The sequence below is a fragment of the Lupinus angustifolius genome, chromosome LG08 (assembly GCF_001865875.1).
Source record: "Lupinus angustifolius cultivar Tanjil chromosome LG08, LupAngTanjil_v1.0, whole genome shotgun sequence".
NCBI lineage: Eukaryota > Viridiplantae > Streptophyta > Magnoliopsida > Fabales > Fabaceae > Lupinus > Lupinus angustifolius.
In genome coordinates this window covers 9,350,872-9,373,092 of record NC_032016.1, presented here as the reverse complement: position 1 = coordinate 9,373,092, position 22,221 = coordinate 9,350,872, and the positions used below count along the sequence as shown (strand labels likewise).

The 22,221-nt window shown below is 27.4% G+C and overlaps 3 long non-coding RNA genes across 3 annotated transcripts; all 3 read right to left on the bottom strand.

Annotated features, from left to right (window-relative positions):
• On the bottom strand, positions 274-990 carry LOC109354134. The gene is made up of 2 exons (XR_002108506.1): positions 749-990; positions 274-582 (listed from the first exon to the last, which is right to left on the bottom strand). It is a non-coding gene; the product is annotated as an uncharacterized LOC109354134 (long non-coding RNA).
• Positions 4,793-5,509, bottom strand: LOC109354138. The gene is made up of 2 exons (XR_002108508.1): positions 5,268-5,509; positions 4,793-5,101 (listed from the first exon to the last, which is right to left on the bottom strand). It is a non-coding gene; the product is annotated as an uncharacterized LOC109354138 (long non-coding RNA).
• LOC109354135 lies at positions 9,312-10,028 on the bottom strand. The gene is made up of 2 exons (XR_002108507.1): positions 9,787-10,028; positions 9,312-9,620 (listed from the first exon to the last, which is right to left on the bottom strand). It is a non-coding gene; the product is annotated as an uncharacterized LOC109354135 (long non-coding RNA).

Genomic DNA, 22,221 nt, shown 5'->3' with positions numbered 1-22,221 from the left:
ATTACGTGATAATATTAGTTGAAATCTTCAACTATATTTGAAAATCCAATATTTAAATAAGAGGAAAAAATAGATGTTTGATAATTTTTTAATTATTTTATTCAGGCATAATTTAAAATGCTACACAAAGACTCTGTTTTTTCTTTTTTTAGGATGATAAATATTTCTCAAATCATATACGAGTCTACCTTTTTCAGCAACGAAGAACTTGCTTCTATTTCACAATTTCAATTGGACTACGTAATACTGGATATCATATGGATTATGATAATATATAACGAAATTATGTAAATAAGATTATGATTGAGGAAAATGTTTAAATCTTAACTATTATGACTTTATAAATTTTAGTCTTACAAAATAAGATATAATCCATCCTTATTAACATTTTCCTATTCCACCTCACACTATTTCATACTCATTCATGGGATGTTTTGCTTTGGATTTTGTCAAAAGATGGTGGTGGGCAACAAAATGTTTTAATACATTTGCAACCTGGACCATGAATTATTTCACATTGTTTGTCTGAGCTACAAGGAATATGCGTAATGGGACCAAATGCATCTGATTCTCTGCACATATCTGTATTCACATAAAAAATACATGAACAAAAAATCCGTATCATACAATACAAGTAACTTTAGATGAATAATTAGAGTATTGGGGAAGTAATTTGTGATATAGAATATGATTCATACATATGGACGAGAGACATAATGATAATTTGAAGTAAAATAAAATTTCTAACCTGATGCAAAGATGAAAACCAATACGAAAGCCAATTTAACAATAGACATCCTCACACTCAAGAAATTTTCAACAGTTCACACTTGATCAATTCAGAGATCTTGAATGGATATCACAATTCACTGGAACCCTCTTTATATAGTCATGAAGGTGTTTCAATTTTCAAAGGATGAGTTACACCAATTAATAATTTATATTTTTAATACTAGAAAATTTGTCAACTCATTTATTCTAAGATAAATATGTTGCTTTGAATTGCCAAAGATCAATTATAGCAAGAAGTATATATAATGATATAAGATCTTACTATATCCCTAGATATTGTACACTATTAAATGCTTAAGCTTTATACATAGGGTCTGTATTTATAGGCCATTCACAGAGAATACGTGAGAGACCTTATTTATCGTAATAAAATATGTGAAATTTAAATGTCAGAATTGAAATGAAAATGAGAGTTTAAAACAAGTCATGATGATAACAAAAATGAGTTGTCATTCATTATGTAAAGAATTTAATTACTTAAAACAATTTGAAATAACATTTCAACCAATAAAAAGACTCATGAAAACATTGAGGAAATGTAATCCATTTTTCTTTCAATTTATTACTGTTTCTTGTCGTAGACTTGATTCGAATATATATATTTTTTTTAGTCATATTCTTTATGAACCTTGAGTGATATCATATTTAATATAACATTTAATCTTTGGCCACATTCTTAGTCACCTTTACTTTTCTGTCGCATTTTATATGTAGATCATCCAGTCCAATATTTCTTTTAGTGACATTATTAATAAATTCGAATGTGGAATACAATAATTAATAAAGTCAAAAATGCAATTATTCTACAATATTGAGTTTTTATGTATAAAAAGAAATATTATTTGTGTATTTAAAAAAAACTGGTCGTCCATTAATCATAGGTCATGTGTGACAAACTTGTCACACACACTTAGGTGTTGGCATGGTAATACTTATAAACAAAACTTTTTGGGAGAGATAATCAGTCATTCGTCTAAAAGATATTAGTTTATTACCTATAAGGTGATTTGATACCGTTTTTAAGAAAAATATATTCTATATTGAAATAAGAATTTATAGTAATTAATACTTATATTTGCTGCACCTTAAAATTTGTTATCTCACTTATTTAAAGATAAATTTGTTGCCCTTACTAGTCAATTCTAAAATATTAGTTCTTGAAAATATAAAACTTAGATTAACATTTTTTTTTTCTTGGCACATACTTTTTTAAATCAAACTTGCATGAATATAAAACTTGTTCAATGAAATTTGAAATTAGCTCAAATATTATTGTCTTTGAATAAAAAGGAATACATAATTATCAAAGACAATAAATAATAATTACATTTAATAATGTAGTGTAATTTATGGCATTTCAACTTTTTTTACACAAGCATTTTGTAAAATATTAATCGCGGGTGAGTACATGAGTTGATTTCGAGTTTCAAAAATAATTTTTATAGATTTCAACCAGTATAATTTTGTTTATTTATTATGAGTTAACATAATTTTTTATATATCCTATATATTCTTGTTCAAAGTATAGGTAGTCACACTAAGGTCAACCAATAGTTTACATTATCAACACCTTGGAATTTTTCTGTCATTTACTCTAGGATAAATATGTTTCTTAAATGGAAAAAGACTAATTGTAACAAGAATTTGGTACAACTATTTAAGACCTCCCTGAATACATATATATCATAACATGTTGAATGTTAATGTTTAATACTCGGGTCTAGTTACGACAGTTTATACACCCTTAATAGATAGTAAGTGTGAGACCATATTTATCATAAAAAAATATATAAAATATGAATGTCAAATTTTAAATGAATATGAGAGATTAAAACAAATCAAGATGAAAAGAAGAGTAGTGGTTAATTATAAAAATAATTTACATTAAAGTTTCAACAAAAAGAGTCTCATGAAATCGTGAGAACATGTAACTCAATTTCTTTTTTATACATCATTTATTCTTATTACCCATCAGAGATGTGAGTCTAAAATAGTTTTTAATTACTAGTCACATTCTAAATGGATCTCATATTTTTTAGATTGAAAATAGACCCCGATTTCATTTCTACCTCAAGTTTGATAGTACAACACAGTGATTACTACAATAATAAATATTTAATAAATTCATTTGTATTATCCATGAATCCAATATTGTTTTTTTGAAACATAATATACTATCCATGAATCCAATATTGTTTTAGAGGTTATTATGAGGATAATATCTCCATATACAAAATATAATTAACGTAGATACATTTACAAGAACTCGAAACTTTGAATTAATGATCAACAACTTCCCACCGATTGCGTTTGACAGGTTTACCACACATCTCTAATATTTTACTCTGGCCTTTGGTTTTTGTGTGTTTTTATATCTATACATCTACAAATACAGTTTTGTTTGCCATGTAATGCTTTTATTAAACATATAGAATATATTGTTGCCTATAATGATAACACGATAAATACAAATTACAATTGAAAAAGAACCTTGTAATAATTAATGTGCATGCATATAGTAAAATAATGTGTGTGGATTGCAATGTACACCATTTCTTCCTATTTAACCCTATCGTGAGGGGGAAAACATACATTATCACACAATTAGTGTAGTTAAGGCATGTGACTTTTTTTATTTTTCATTTTATATTGATCCTTTATGTCTCGTATCCCTTAGAAATTATTTATTTTCTCACTAAAAATTTCATTTATTAAAAAAGTACACACGAACATAAAAAATAGCTATTAGTAGTATGGATAGAAATGTATATGTAGTTATTATTGTTTTCTTGAAATTCAAAAATCGTAAATGAATTTGAAAAAAATATGTTTACAAAGAGACAATTTAATAGGGCGCAAATCATGTGTGTTGATGTTAATCTTCTTAATATTATAACGTGTGATTCTATTAACCCTTTTCAATTTAGGGAATGAAGTATCTTCTCATACGAGAGATAAGTTACTTATCTCCTATAGCCACTAAAATCATGACAATGTCCTATTTTTGTTACTTTTTAGAAATATGTTTTGCAGAAAATGGTTAAATAGGACACATGTCATGATTTTAGTGGCTGGAAGAGATAACTTAACCCCTTATACGAAAGATACTTTATTCTCTTCAATTTATTGTATTCATAAAAATAAGTAATAAATTGAATACATTGAGATCATACGAGTCCTTCATATTTTTTAAAATTTATTTGTTTTTATTGGAGATCCTTTAGCCAAAAATAAACAGTCACTCAGCGTGTAGAATATTAATTGCAATTGATTATATATCTCAAATATTAACCATGTACAAACAAGAATTATATTTTCTTCAGTACTTGAGGAGCCAATAGTAGATGAAGATGGTGACATTTGTCCTTGAAAAAAATTTAATGATTAGATTTTAAAGTATTTTTTCATAAAAACAATTATAAATTATTAAGCTTGCCCTTTACCTCACATTTTAGTATTGTAATCTCTAATATTAGAGATGAAATCACTCAATATATTCATGTTTGACATGGTTCATGGAAATTAGTATTTGTAGTGAGAAAATTAAATTAGTTTCGAGTTAACATTATTCACAAACGATAGGACATGTTACACATATCTATGGTCAAACTTTTATTTAATAAATAAAATGAAAAGATCCATATAAAAAGATTATTCATAATGTTAAAAGTTTAAATTTTATTCAACATTTTCATAAGCTTATATATATATATATATACATTTTGATATTACGTGATAATATTAGTTGAAATCTTCAACTATATTTGAAAATCCAATATTTAAATAAGAGGAAAAAATAGATGTTTGATAATTTTTTAATTATTTTATTCAGGCATAATTTAAAATGCTACACAAAGACTCTGTTTTTTCTTTTTTTAGGATGATAAATATTTCTCAAATCATATACGAGTCTACCTTTTTCAGCAACGAAGAACTTGCTTCTATTTCACAATTTCAATTGGACTACGTAATACTGGATATCATATGGATTATGATAATATATAACGAAATTATGTAAATAAGATTATGATTGAGGAAAATGTTTAAATCTTAACTATTATGACTTTATAAATTTTAGTCTTACAAAATAAGATATAATCCATCCTTATTAACATTTTCCTATTCCACCTCACACTATTTCATACTCATTCATGGGATGTTTTGCTTTGGATTTTGTCAAAAGATGGTGGTGGGCAACAAAATGTTTTAATACATTTGCAACCTGGACCATGAATTATTTCACATTGTTTGTCTGAGCTACAAGGAATATGCGTAATGGGACCAAATGCATCTGATTCTCTGCACATATCTGTATTCACATAAAAAATACATGAACAAAAAATCCGTATCATACAATACAAGTAACTTTAGATGAATAATTAGAGTATTGGGGAAGTAATTTGTGATATAGAATATGATTCATACATATGGACGAGAGACATAATGATAATTTGAAGTAAAATAAAATTTCTAACCTGATGCAAAGATGAAAACCAATACGAAAGCCAATTTAACAATAGACATCCTCACACTCAAGAAATTTTCAACAGTTCACACTTGATCAATTCAGAGATCTTGAATGGATATCACAATTCACTGGAACCCTCTTTATATAGTCATGAAGGTGTTTCAATTTTCAAAGGATGAGTTACACCAATTAATAATTTATATTTTTAATACTAGAAAATTTGTCAACTCATTTATTCTAAGATAAATATGTTGCTTTGAATTGCCAAAGATCAATTATAGCAAGAAGTATATATAATGATATAAGATCTTACTATATCCCTAGATATTGTACACTATTAAATGCTTAAGCTTTATACATAGGGTCTGTATTTATAGGCCATTCACAGAGAATACGTGAGAGACCTTATTTATCGTAATAAAATATGTGAAATTTAAATGTCAGAATTGAAATGAAAATGAGAGTTTAAAACAAGTCATGATGATAACAAAAATGAGTTGTCATTCATTATGTAAAGAATTTAATTACTTAAAACAATTTGAAATAACATTTCAACCAATAAAAAGACTCATGAAAACATTGAGGAAATGTAATCCATTTTTCTTTCAATTTATTACTGTTTCTTGTCGTAGACTTGATTCGAATATATATATTTTTTTTAGTCATATTCTTTATGAACCTTGAGTGATATCATATTTAATATAACATTTAATCTTTGGCCACATTCTTAGTCACCTTTACTTTTCTGTCGCATTTTATATGTAGATCATCCAGTCCAATATTTCTTTTAGTGACATTATTAATAAATTCGAATGTGGAATACAATAATTAATAAAGTCAAAAATGCAATTATTCTACAATATTGAGTTTTTATGTATAAAAAGAAATATTATTTGTGTATTTAAAAAAAACTGGTCGTCCATTAATCATAGGTCATGTGTGACAAACTTGTCACACACACTTAGGTGTTGGCATGGTAATACTTATAAACAAAACTTTTTGGGAGAGATAATCAGTCATTCGTCTAAAAGATATTAGTTTATTACCTATAAGGTGATTTGATACCGTTTTTAAGAAAAATATATTCTATATTGAAATAAGAATTTATAGTAATTAATACTTATATTTGCTGCACCTTAAAATTTGTTATCTCACTTATTTAAAGATAAATTTGTTGCCCTTACTAGTCAATTCTAAAATATTAGTTCTTGAAAATATAAAACTTAGATTAACATTTTTTTTTTCTTGGCACATACTTTTTTAAATCAAACTTGCATGAATATAAAACTTGTTCAATGAAATTTGAAATTAGCTCAAATATTATTGTCTTTGAATAAAAAGGAATACATAATTATCAAAGACAATAAATAATAATTACATTTAATAATGTAGTGTAATTTATGGCATTTCAACTTTTTTTACACAAGCATTTTGTAAAATATTAATCGCGGGTGAGTACATGAGTTGATTTCGAGTTTCAAAAATAATTTTTATAGATTTCAACCAGTATAATTTTGTTTATTTATTATGAGTTAACATAATTTTTTATATATCCTATATATTCTTGTTCAAAGTATAGGTAGTCACACTAAGGTCAACCAATAGTTTACATTATCAACACCTTGGAATTTTTCTGTCATTTACTCTAGGATAAATATGTTTCTTAAATGGAAAAAGACTAATTGTAACAAGAATTTGGTACAACTATTTAAGACCTCCCTGAATACATATATATCATAACATGTTGAATGTTAATGTTTAATACTCGGGTCTAGTTACGACAGTTTATACACCCTTAATAGATAGTAAGTGTGAGACCATATTTATCATAAAAAAATATATAAAATATGAATGTCAAATTTTAAATGAATATGAGAGATTAAAACAAATCAAGATGAAAAGAAGAGTAGTGGTTAATTATAAAAATAATTTACATTAAAGTTTCAACAAAAAGAGTCTCATGAAATCGTGAGAACATGTAACTCAATTTCTTTTTTATACATCATTTATTCTTATTACCCATCAGAGATGTGAGTCTAAAATAGTTTTTAATTACTAGTCACATTCTAAATGGATCTCATATTTTTTAGATTGAAAATAGACCCCGATTTCATTTCTACCTCAAGTTTGATAGTACAACACAGTGATTACTACAATAATAAATATTTAATAAATTCATTTGTATTATCCATGAATCCAATATTGTTTTTTTGAAACATAATATACTATCCATGAATCCAATATTGTTTTAGAGGTTATTATGAGGATAATATCTCCATATACAAAATATAATTAACGTAGATACATTTACAAGAACTCGAAACTTTGAATTAATGATCAACAACTTCCCACCGATTGCGTTTGACAGGTTTACCACACATCTCTAATATTTTACTCTGGCCTTTGGTTTTTGTGTGTTTTTATATCTATACATCTACAAATACAGTTTTGTTTGCCATGTAATGCTTTTATTAAACATATAGAATATATTGTTGCCTATAATGATAACACGATAAATACAAATTACAATTGAAAAAGAACCTTGTAATAATTAATGTGCATGCATATAGTAAAATAATGTGTGTGGATTGCAATGTACACCATTTCTTCCTATTTAACCCTATCGTGAGGGGGAAAACATACATTATCACACAATTAGTGTAGTTAAGGCATGTGACTTTTTTTATTTTTCATTTTATATTGATCCTTTATGTCTCGTATCCCTTAGAAATTATTTATTTTCTCACTAAAAATTTCATTTATTAAAAAAGTACACACGAACATAAAAAATAGCTATTAGTAGTATGGATAGAAATGTATATGTAGTTATTATTGTTTTCTTGAAATTCAAAAATCGTAAATGAATTTGAAAAAAATATGTTTACAAAGAGACAATTTAATAGGGCGCAAATCATGTGTGTTGATGTTAATCTTCTTAATATTATAACGTGTGATTCTATTAACCCTTTTCAATTTAGGGAATGAAGTATCTTCTCATACGAGAGATAAGTTACTTATCTCCTATAGCCACTAAAATCATGACAATGTCCTATTTTTGTTACTTTTTAGAAATATGTTTTGCAGAAAATGGTTAAATAGGACACATGTCATGATTTTAGTGGCTGGAAGAGATAACTTAACCCCTTATACGAAAGATACTTTATTCTCTTCAATTTATTGTATTCATAAAAATAAGTAATAAATTGAATACATTGAGATCATACGAGTCCTTCATATTTTTTAAAATTTATTTGTTTTTATTGGAGATCCTTTAGCCAAAAATAAACAGTCACTCAGCGTGTAGAATATTAATTGCAATTGATTATATATCTCAAATATTAACCATGTACAAACAAGAATTATATTTTCTTCAGTACTTGAGGAGCCAATAGTAGATGAAGATGGTGACATTTGTCCTTGAAAAAAATTTAATGATTAGATTTTAAAGTATTTTTTCATAAAAACAATTATAAATTATTAAGCTTGCCCTTTACCTCACATTTTAGTATTGTAATCTCTAATATTAGAGATGAAATCACTCAATATATTCATGTTTGACATGGTTCATGGAAATTAGTATTTGTAGTGAGAAAATTAAATTAGTTTCGAGTTAACATTATTCACAAACGATAGGACATGTTACACATATCTATGGTCAAACTTTTATTTAATAAATAAAATGAAAAGATCCATATAAAAAGATTATTCATAATGTTAAAAGTTTAAATTTTATTCAACATTTTCATAAGCTTATATATATATATATATACATTTTGATATTACGTGATAATATTAGTTGAAATCTTCAACTATATTTGAAAATCCAATATTTAAATAAGAGGAAAAAATAGATGTTTGATAATTTTTTAATTATTTTATTCAGGCATAATTTAAAATGCTACACAAAGACTCTGTTTTTTCTTTTTTTAGGATGATAAATATTTCTCAAATCATATACGAGTCTACCTTTTTCAGCAACGAAGAACTTGCTTCTATTTCACAATTTCAATTGGACTACGTAATACTGGATATCATATGGATTATGATAATATATAACGAAATTATGTAAATAAGATTATGATTGAGGAAAATGTTTAAATCTTAACTATTATGACTTTATAAATTTTAGTCTTACAAAATAAGATATAATCCATCCTTATTAACATTTTCCTATTCCACCTCACACTATTTCATACTCATTCATGGGATGTTTTGCTTTGGATTTTGTCAAAAGATGGTGGTGGGCAACAAAATGTTTTAATACATTTGCAACCTGGACCATGAATTATTTCACATTGTTTGTCTGAGCTACAAGGAATATGCGTAATGGGACCAAATGCATCTGATTCTCTGCACATATCTGTATTCACATAAAAAATACATGAACAAAAAATCCGTATCATACAATACAAGTAACTTTAGATGAATAATTAGAGTATTGGGGAAGTAATTTGTGATATAGAATATGATTCATACATATGGACGAGAGACATAATGATAATTTGAAGTAAAATAAAATTTCTAACCTGATGCAAAGATGAAAACCAATACGAAAGCCAATTTAACAATAGACATCCTCACACTCAAGAAATTTTCAACAGTTCACACTTGATCAATTCAGAGATCTTGAATGGATATCACAATTCACTGGAACCCTCTTTATATAGTCATGAAGGTGTTTCAATTTTCAAAGGATGAGTTACACCAATTAATAATTTATATTTTTAATACTAGAAAATTTGTCAACTCATTTATTCTAAGATAAATATGTTGCTTTGAATTGCCAAAGATCAATTATAGCAAGAAGTATATATAATGATATAAGATCTTACTATATCCCTAGATATTGTACACTATTAAATGCTTAAGCTTTATACATAGGGTCTGTATTTATAGGCCATTCACAGAGAATACGTGAGAGACCTTATTTATCGTAATAAAATATGTGAAATTTAAATGTCAGAATTGAAATGAAAATGAGAGTTTAAAACAAGTCATGATGATAACAAAAATGAGTTGTCATTCATTATGTAAAGAATTTAATTACTTAAAACAATTTGAAATAACATTTCAACCAATAAAAAGACTCATGAAAACATTGAGGAAATGTAATCCATTTTTCTTTCAATTTATTACTGTTTCTTGTCGTAGACTTGATTCGAATATATATATTTTTTTTAGTCATATTCTTTATGAACCTTGAGTGATATCATATTTAATATAACATTTAATCTTTGGCCACATTCTTAGTCACCTTTACTTTTCTGTCGCATTTTATATGTAGATCATCCAGTCCAATATTTCTTTTAGTGACATTATTAATAAATTCGAATGTGGAATACAATAATTAATAAAGTCAAAAATGCAATTATTCTACAATATTGAGTTTTTATGTATAAAAAGAAATATTATTTGTGTATTTAAAAAAAACTGGTCGTCCATTAATCATAGGTCATGTGTGACAAACTTGTCACACACACTTAGGTGTTGGCATGGTAATACTTATAAACAAAACTTTTTGGGAGAGATAATCAGTCATTCGTCTAAAAGATATTAGTTTATTACCTATAAGGTGATTTGATACCGTTTTTAAGAAAAATATATTCTATATTGAAATAAGAATTTATAGTAATTAATACTTATATTTGCTGCACCTTAAAATTTGTTATCTCACTTATTTAAAGATAAATTTGTTGCCCTTACTAGTCAATTCTAAAATATTAGTTCTTGAAAATATAAAACTTAGATTAACATTTTTTTTTTCTTGGCACATACTTTTTTAAATCAAACTTGCATGAATATAAAACTTGTTCAATGAAATTTGAAATTAGCTCAAATATTATTGTCTTTGAATAAAAAGGAATACATAATTATCAAAGACAATAAATAATAATTACATTTAATAATGTAGTGTAATTTATGGCATTTCAACTTTTTTTACACAAGCATTTTGTAAAATATTAATCGCGGGTGAGTACATGAGTTGATTTCGAGTTTCAAAAATAATTTTTATAGATTTCAACCAGTATAATTTTGTTTATTTATTATGAGTTAACATAATTTTTTATATATCCTATATATTCTTGTTCAAAGTATAGGTAGTCACACTAAGGTCAACCAATAGTTTACATTATCAACACCTTGGAATTTTTCTGTCATTTACTCTAGGATAAATATGTTTCTTAAATGGAAAAAGACTAATTGTAACAAGAATTTGGTACAACTATTTAAGACCTCCCTGAATACATATATATCATTAGGTTTTAAAGTATTTTTTCATAAAAACAAATATACATTATTAAGCTTGCCCTTTACCTCACATTTTAGTATTGTAATCTCTAATATTAGAGATGAAATCACTCAATATATTCATGTTTGACATGGTTCATGGAAATTAGTATTTGTAGTGAGAAAATTAAATTAGTTTCGAGTTAACATTATTCACAAACGATAGGACATGTTACACATATCTATGGTCAAACTTTTATTTAATAAATAAAATGAAAAGATCCATATAAAAAGATTATTCATAATGTTAAAAGTTTAAATTTTATTCAACATTTTCATAAGCTTATATATATATATACATTTTGATATTACGTGATAATATTAGTTGAAATCTTCAACTATATTTGAAAATCCAATATTTAAATAAGAGGAAAAAATAGATGTTTGATAATTTTTTAATTATTTTATTCAGGCATAATTTAAAATGCTACACAAAGACTCTGTTTTTTCTTTTTTTAGGATGATAAATATTTCTCAAATCATATACGAGTCTACCTTTTTCAGCAACGAAGAACTTGCTTCTATTTCACAATTTCAATTGGACTACGTAATACTGGATATCATATGGATTATGATAATATATAACGAAATTATGTAAATAAGATTATGATTGAGGAAAATGTTTAAATCTTAACTATTATGACTTTATAAATTTTAGTCTTACAAAATAAGATATAATCCATCCTTATTAACATTTTCCTATTCCACCTCACACTATTTCATACTCATTCATGGGATGTTTTGCTTTGGATTTTGTCAAAAGATGGTGGTGGGCAACAAAATGTTTTAATACATTTACAACCTGGACCATGAATTATTTCACATTGTTTGTCTGAGCTACAAGAAATATGCGTAATGGACCAAACGCATCTGATTCACTGCACATATCTGTATTCACATAAAAAATACATGAACAAAAAATTCGTATCATACAATATAAGTTACTTTGGATGAATAATTAGAGTATTGTTGAAGTAATTTGTGATATATAATATGTGAGTCTAAAATAGTTTTTAATTATCTTTCACATTCTAAATTGATCTCATATTTTTATATTGATAACATATCATGATTTTAGTTCTACCTTTTTTTTAAGCAAAGGTGCAACTACACCTCAGAAATATATTAGATAAAACAAACAAGGTAGAACAAATTACAAATTGTTAAACTTATAGCTAGGGAGGCCTAGTCTATTTCTATTATACTCATCCTTTATAATGGTAGGAGAATTGTTCCATTTAGAATTATGCCTAGAATCTATTGCATAGTTAGCTAACTTATCGGCACAAGAATTTCCCTCAAGTGTGATAATAAAATACATTGATTACAATAATAATAAATATTTAATAAATTCATATGTGCAATATAATATTGAATAAATCATTGTGAAATGTTATAAATAATCATTGTGCAAAATAATAAAAATGTGAAAATAAAAATTATTTACGAAAGTAAAAAAGTTGTCCTATAAATTATTGGACACTTTTTGCATATGCATATGGTTGTCCCAATTAATACCTATATGCGATATTTGTTGGGAACTATTATCACTCATTGTGGAAGATTTTAGTTTCTTACCTATGAGGGTGATGTGATACCTTATTTAATAAAAAAAAAAAAAGATATATTCTATAATAAAAATAACAGATGAATTTATAATGATTAATACTTTATATTTCAACCCTTTAAAATATGTGATCTCACTTATTTTAAGATAAATGTGATGCTTATAATAGTCAAACATTTATTCTAAAATATTAGTTATTGAATACACAGGGTAAGTGGACAATTCCTAGGCAATTGGTGAAACTTTTCCCAAGACATTTCTTCTAAAATCTCAAGGACTTTAATTCTGTTTGTGAAGATAGGATAGTTTGGCAAGGCATCATTGATGGCATTCTATCTCTTAAAGCTGCCTACTCCTACATTAAGCCCCCTGCTACCACTGTGTCTTGGTTCAAATCTATTTGGTCAGCTACAATCCCTCCTTCTAAGTCCTTCATAGCTTGGAGATGGAAGCACAAAAAAATCCTTATTGATGAAAATCTTCAGAGAAGGGGATGTAATGTGGTTTCTATGTGCAGCCTTTGTAAGGGGGATTATGAAAGCTCTAACCATCTTTTCCTCAATTGTACCTTTGCTCATCATATATGGAGCTGGCTAAATTCAACTTTATCAATTCTAATGGATACTTCCTCTTGCTCTGCTCTTTGGAGGATATGCAACAGGGCCTAGAATCCTCAGCTAAAAGAGGTCTTATCCATTTGCATAATTCATACAATTAGTGCAATTTGGTTTTGCAGAAACAAAGCAAGGTTTGAGAATAGGTTGATCTCAGTTGCAAAAGCCTTTGAGAAGCTAAAGCTAGACATCTCTTTTGATGCTAAGGGCTTAAAGTCTTATACAAATAATATCCCCAGGAGTTTGGCATTCTAAGGAGTCTTTGCATCCCTATGAGATTCAAAAGGAGTTCTAATATCCAAGAGGTCATCTAGAAACCTCCTCGTACAGGTTGGCTAAAGGTTAATACTGATGGAGCAGCCAATGGTAGCCCTGACTTGGCTGGAGGGGGAGATTTTCCGATACCACCTAGGCAAATTTGTGGGTTGTTTTGCTGCCTTTTATGATATCCAGAATGCTCTTCATGCAGAGCTTCTCTCTGTTATCTTGTCAATCGAATTTGCTTATGCAAAGGGCTGGAATTCGATATGGATTGAGAGTGATTCAACATTGGTGGTGGGAATTTTCAAAGGGTCAATAAATCCTCCCTGGATCTTCTCAAGCATATGGCTTCTCTGCAAAAAACTTTTAACCTCTATATCTTGGACAGTTTCTCACATCTTTAGGGAAGGCAGTTCTTGTGTGGATTTGCTAGCTAACCATGGGATCCAATCTAGGACTTTTACTTGGTGGGATTCAATCCCTAGACTAATCTTTATGGATTGTAATAAAAATTGGTTGGGGTTACCCAACTATAGATTCTCCAACTTGTAATGGCTCTCTTTGTCTTTCTTTAATAAATTCTTTGGGGTGCTTTAGCATCCTAGCTTAAAAAAAAGAAATATTTTGAGATAAAAAAAGAATACACAATAATACTCTAGCATTCATGTCAATCTCTTTCTATGTATTTTTGACATAGTATAAAATTTTATTATCAAAAAAACCAAAAAGATTAATTAATTATCGAGGAACATATAAAATAATAAAAGTTACTTACATTTCGTGTTGTTGTATAACATATGGCATTCGAACTTTTTTAGACAAACAATTTTTAAATTATGATTTCTAATGGTGTAAATAAATTGACTTCATTGTTCAAAAATAATTTTACAGATTTCTAAATTTATAATTTTGTTTATTTTTCGTCAATTAATATTTTTGTTATTTATCCTTATATTCTTGTAAAAAGTATAAGCTGACACTCTTATATATATAGCAAGGAACTCTATTACAAAATATCTCTCAAATAAACAATTTTATATTTTATATTTTCTAATAAAATTTTATTTTGTCAATAAAAAAATAATTATATCATAAACTAAGTCAATTGAGTAGAGGAATTGTACTCCTCATATCAAACTATATATATATACATATATATATATATTTTTTTTGTTTATTTATTTAAAGTTAAGTTAATGAATGCCGTTAGGAGTCATGACATCCATCATTAAAATAAATAAGTGAAATTTATACAAGAAAGTGCAATATTGAATATTTATTATATATTAAATGTACGCCTTATTGAAATTTTTTTCATGACCAAATCTTACTTTTGAATATCTACTTAGTTCTCATTAAGATAATTTGCAATGTTGCTGTATATTTTATTGTGCTTTGAAACACGTATTTTATCCCTGAATGCAATATTGTATTAGAGGTTACTATGAGCTATAATATCTCCATACAAATTATAATTAAGGTAGATGCATTTACAAGAACTTGAAACTTTGAATTAATTGTGAACAACTTCCCTTCAATTGTGATTGATAGGTTTACCATACATGTCTAATATCTTACTCTAGTCTTTGATTTTGTGTGTCTTATATATCTATATATCTACTAACCGAAGTTATTTTTGCCATGTAATTTTTTTATTTAACCTATAATATATATTGTTGCATATAGCAATAACACGAGAAATACAAATATATAATTTGAAAAGGAACCTTGTATAAATTAATGTGCATGTATATAGTATTATAATGTGTGTGGATCGCTATGTACACCATTTCTTCCTATTTAACGCTATCTTGGGAGGGAAAACATACATTATCACACAATTAGTATAGCTAACACATGCGACTTATTTTATATTATTTTTTATATGGACACTTTATGTTAGAGTAATTATTTATTTTTCCACTAACAATTTCATTTATCAGAAAAATATACATGAACACAAAAAATAGGTATTAGCAGTAAGTATAAAATTTTATATTTAGCTATTAATGTTTTCTTGAAATTCAAAAAGCGTAAATAAATACCAAAAAATAGATTCAAAAAAGACACAATTAAACAGGACATCAATTATGTGTGTTGATGTTGATCTATATAATAATATAACATGTGAGTATATTAACCCTTTTCAATTTATAGTCTCCATAAAAATAAGTGATAAATTTAAAATATGTGATAAATGTAATAAAATAAGTGATAAATTTCTAACCTGATGCAAAAATGAAAACCAAAACGAAAGCCAATTTAACAATAGGCATATTTACTATTAAGAAATTTTTCACACTTTACATTTGATTAATTTAAAGATCTTGAATGGAAATCACAATTCAATGGAACCCTCTGTATAAAGTGATGAGGGTGTTACAACTTTCAAAAGATGAATCTCACCCATTAATAATTTAAATTTTAATATTAAAAATAAGTGATAAAATAATTAATCATTCAATAGTATATAATTTAAAATTTTAATATTAAAAAATTTGTCATCTCATTTATTGTAAGATAAATGTGTTGCATTGAATTGTCACTAATTATAACAAAAAGTGGATATAACAATTTAAGATTTCAATATAACCCTAGATATTGAACAATATCAAATTCTTATGCTTAATACTTACGAACGATACTGATTTTTATAGGCCATTCGCGATGATATACCTTATTTATCATATTTTAGGGTCAATAAGGAAGGATTACATCTTGTTATCATATTTTGTAAGATCAAAGTTTATAAAATCATGAAATGTTAAATAAAACTTAAGATTTTAACATTTTCCATAATCATATTCTTATATACATAAGGATTACATATTAAAATCCGTATCATACCCAACACTACGTATTCCAAATGAAAGTATGACACAGAATGAAGTTCTTCCTTTCGCAAAAAAGTAGATTCATATATGATCTAAAAAGTATTTACCATCTGGAAAAAGAAAAAAACATAGTTTTTATCTAAGATTGTAAATTATGTCTGAATAAAATAATAGAATATTCAACTTTTAACATTTTGCATATTTTTTATGGATCTCTTCATTTTATTTATTAAATAAAAATTTGACCAGTATTTTGACATGGTTAATGGGAACTAGTATTTGTAGTAAAAACATTAAATTAGTTTTGAGATTAATAGGAAATGTTACAAATATCTAAAATGAAAAGATTCATAAAACTAATGAGAATATGATTCTTGAATATACATGGTTAACATTTGAGATGTATAATCAGTTGCAATTAATATTCTACATTTGTGTAACTATATCTTTTTGGGTAAAGGATCTCTAATAAAAACTAACGAATTTAAAAAATATGAAGGACTCCTATTATCTAAATCTAAACGTATTGAATTTCTTACAATACTATAAATTGAAAAGCTTTAATATACTCACATGTTATATTATTACATTCATCAACATCAACACACATAATTTGTGTCCTTTTTAATTGTCTTTGGTAAACATATTTTTTCATACTTATTTACGATTTATGAATTTCAAGAAAACATTAATAGCTAAATATATATTTTTATCCTTACGGCTAATAGCTATTTTGTATGTTCGTATCTACTTTTCTAATAAATGAAATTGTGAGATAATAAATAATTATTAAGGGATATGAGAGATAAAGAGTCAATATAAAAATAAAATAATAAAAAAACACATGTGTTAGGTATACTAATTTTGTGGCAATGTACGTTTTCTCTCTCAAGATAGCGTTATTTTTTTTTAAGCAAAGGGGGTAACACACCCCACATATAATACTATATGCTTATATATCAATTTATACAAAGTTCTTTTTTCAAATTATATATTTGTATTTCACGTGTCATTGCTATATGCAACGATTTATTTTATAAGTTAAATAAGAAAATTACATGGCAAACAAAACTGCATTTGTAGATATATAGATACATAAAACACAAAAATAAATCAAAGGCTAGACTAAAATATTAGACAAGTGTGGTAAACCTATCAATCACATGCAATTTGTGTGAATTTGTTAATTATTACTTCAAAGTTTCGACTTCCTATAAATACATCTACCTTAATTTTTTTTATCAACAAATATTAGTATATTAGTATTTGTTGTTGGTGAGATTCGAACTCAATCTCCTTCACTTCACTCCCAACCATCAAACCACATTATAACTCCCCTTTTATTTTATTTTTTTTAATTTTCTATCGGTGTGAGATTCGAACTCATAACATCTTTCACGTCATTCCTTAAACTCACACTTTAACCATCAAATCACCTTATGACTTCCTACATCTACGTTGAATTCTTTACATAATGAATGACAACTCATTCTTGTTGTCATCACGACTTGCTTTAAACTCTTAATTCTGACATTCAAATTTCGCATATTTTCTTATGATAAATAAAGTATATCACCTATTATTCGCGAATGGCCTATAAAACGTCAGTATCGACCCTAAGTATTAAGCAAAAGAATTTGATAATGTACAATATCTAGGGATCTACTGAGATCTTAAATTATTATATCTACTTCTTGTTATAATTAGTCTTTCACAATTTAGAGCAACACATTCATATTAGAATAAGTAAGATGACAATTTTTTTTTAAATTAAAATTTTAAATTATACTCGGCTGGATGATCAATTATTTTATCACTTATTATAAATTATAAGTGATAAAATAAGTGATAAATTTCTAACCTGATAGAAAGATGAAAACCAAAACGAAAGCCAATTTAACAATAGACATTCTCACCATCAAGAAATTTTCCACACTTCACACTTGATCAATTTAGAGATCTTGAATGAATATCATAATTCAATGGAACCCTCTTTATATAGCGGTGAGGATGTTACAACTTTCAAAAGATGAGTCATACCAATTAATAATTTAAATTTTTATTATTAAAAAATTTGTCATCTCATTTATTTTAAGATGATTGTATTGCTTTGAATTGTCAAAGACTAATTATAATAAGAAGTTGGTATAATGATTTCAAATTTCAGTATATCCAATAATAGGTGATAGACTTTATCTATCGTAAGAAAATATGTGAAATTTGGATGTCAAAATTGAAACAAAAATGAGAGTTTAAAGCAAGTCATGAACAAGAATGAGTTGTCATTCATTATGTAAATAATTTAATTATGTAAAATAATTTGCAATACCATTTCAAAAAATAAAGAGTCTCATGAAAACTGTGAGGAAATGTAATACATTTTTTCAATTATTATTGTTACTTGTTATAGACTTGATTCCGATATATATTTAAATTTTAATCATATTCTTAATGGACCTTGAATGATCTCATATTTTTTATGAGCTTTAATCTTTGGTCACATTCTTAATAACCTTTACATTTTAGTCACATTTTCTATAGAGATCATCCACTATAATTTTTTATTTTTAGTGACATTCTTAATAAATTCATATGTGAAATATCTTCATTAATAAAGGCAAAAATGCACATGTTCTATAATAGTGAGTTTTTCTGTATAAAAACAAATATTATTCATGTATTTGAAAAAAAAAAAATGGTCGTCCATTAATTATGGGTCATGTGTGTCAAACTTGTCACACACACAGGTGTGGACATGTTAATATTTATAAATGACATTTGTTGGGAGTAATAATCATTTACTCTAAAAAAATATTAGTTCATTACCTTAAAGGTGGTGTGATACCCATATTCCAAAAAAAAGATATATTTTATAATGAAAGAAGAATTTATACCAATTATTATTTATATTTTCTTTACCTTAAAATTTGTTATCTCACTTATTTGAAGATAAACATTGTACTCTTACCGATCACTTCTAAAATATTAGTTATTGAAAATATAAAAATTGCATTCCCATTTTCCTTGGCACATATTTTTTTTAAATCAAACTTGCATTAACATAAAGCTTATTCAATGATTTTGAACATTATATAAAATATTAATATCAGTAAAGAAAAAAGAATAAATAATGATCAAATGCATTACATAATAATTATATCTAATTGTGTAATATAATTTATGACAAGCACTTTGTAAATTATTAATTGGGGATGAGTACATGAGTCCATTTCGAGTTTGAAAAAAAACTTACATTTCTACTGGTCTAATTTTGTTTGTTTATTGTCAATTAATATTATTTTTTACATATCCTTTATATTCATGTGCAAAGTATAGGTAGTCATACTAAGGTCACTAATAGTTTACATTTTCAACACTTTGAAAATTTCTATGTCATTTATTCTAGAATAAATATGTTTCTCTAAATGGACAAAGACTAATTATAACAAGAGATAGGTATAATCATGAAAGTCCTTATTGAATCCCTATATATCCTTCAATATGGAATGTTAATATTTAATACTCTGGTCTAGTTGTGATAGTTTATAGACCCTCAACAGAGAAAAAAGTGAGAAACCATATTTATCATATGAAAATATGTAAAATTTAAATGTCAAAATTTAAGTGAAAATGAGAGATTAAAACAAATTGTGATGAAAAAAAATTACATTAAGGTTTCAACAAAATAAAGTCTCGTGAAATCATGAGGACATGTAATACATTTTATTTTCTACATCATTTATTTTATTACTTGTTGCAGATGTGAGTCTAAAATGGTCTTTAATTATCTGTCACATTCTAAATGAATCTCGTAATTTTTATATTAATAACAGACCATGGTTTTAGTTCTACCTCAAGTGTGATAATAAAATACAATATTTTTTTTTAGCCGAAGGTGCAACTACACCTCGAAATATATTAGATGGAACAACGATACATTAGTGATAAGAAGAAGAGAATCTATAACTAGGAAGAAGGTTCCTATTACGCAAGAATTCATGATGAATGAAATTAGGAGTAGACATCCATTTCGAACTAACTTTGGAGTTAATCCCATAATTAGCCAATTTATCCGCGCAAGAATTGCCTTCTCGATAGATATGAGACACCCTGAAATTCATTCCAACCATTTTTGCTTTGCACTGAATCCATTTGTTTATGAGCTTCCAAGGAGGATTATGATTTCCATTGAGAATTTCCACCACCAATGTGGAATCACATTCAAGCCAGAGATTCATCCAACCCTTGGATATAGCAAAGAGGATTGCTGATAAAGCAGCATTAAACTCAGCAAATAAAGCATCCTCAATGCCGTAGTAATCAGCCATGCAGGCAATGCACTGACCACTGTGATCTCTGAAGATTGCTCCTCCCCCAGCGTGGCCAGGATAACCTCTAGCTGCACCATCAGTGTTAACCTTGATGGTGTTTCTCGTAGGGGGCTGCCAAATTACCTCCAATATTGAAGGAGCCTTAGGATAATTGATAGCAACTTTGAAAGCTTTAAGGATACAAAGGTCGATCAAAGAAGGCTTGCTTGAAACTTTGGAATAGCTAGCTGAAAGAGAGGTTGTCGTTATGATTCTATTGATGACAGAGCCAATGCTATAGTCTTTGTTGTGAAATCTGCATTGGTTCCTACACCACCAAATCGTGCTGATTGCATGAATAATGCAAGCAGTGAAGAGGTGATGCACCTGATCACACCAATCAGCTTTACTGGCCAAGAGGATTGCTTTAGCAGAGGAAAAGTCCAGATGGATGTTGAAAATTCCCTTAATCCAATTCCAGATTTGAGTTGCCAATGGACAGNTCCTCCTCCAATTCCTCATCCTCATCATATCCTCGTCCTCATCCTATCATCATCCTCCTCCTCCTCCTCATCCTATCCTCCTCCTCATCCTCATCCTATCATCATTCTCAACCTCATCCTCATCCTCATACTCATCCTATCCTCATCCTCGTCCTCCTCCTCCTCATCCTATCCTCATCCTCATCCTCATCCTATCCACGTCCTCATCCTACCCTCCTCTTCGTCCTCATCCTCATCCTCATCCTATCATCGTCGTCATCCTCATCCCCATGCACATCCTATCCTCTTCCTCATCCTCATCCCTATGCACATCCTATCCTCTACCTCATCCTCATACTCATCCTACGCTCCTTTTCGTCCTCATCCTCTTCCTAATCCTCATCCCCATCCTCTTCCCCATCCTCATCCTATCCTAATCCTCATCCTCATCCTCATCTCCGTCCTCACCCTCATCCTATCCTAATCCTCATCCTATCCTTCTCCTCATCCTCATCCTATCCTCCTCCTCCAATTCCTCATCCTCATCCTCATCCTATCCTCCTCCTCATCCTATCCTAATCCTCGTCCTCCTCCTCATCCTCATC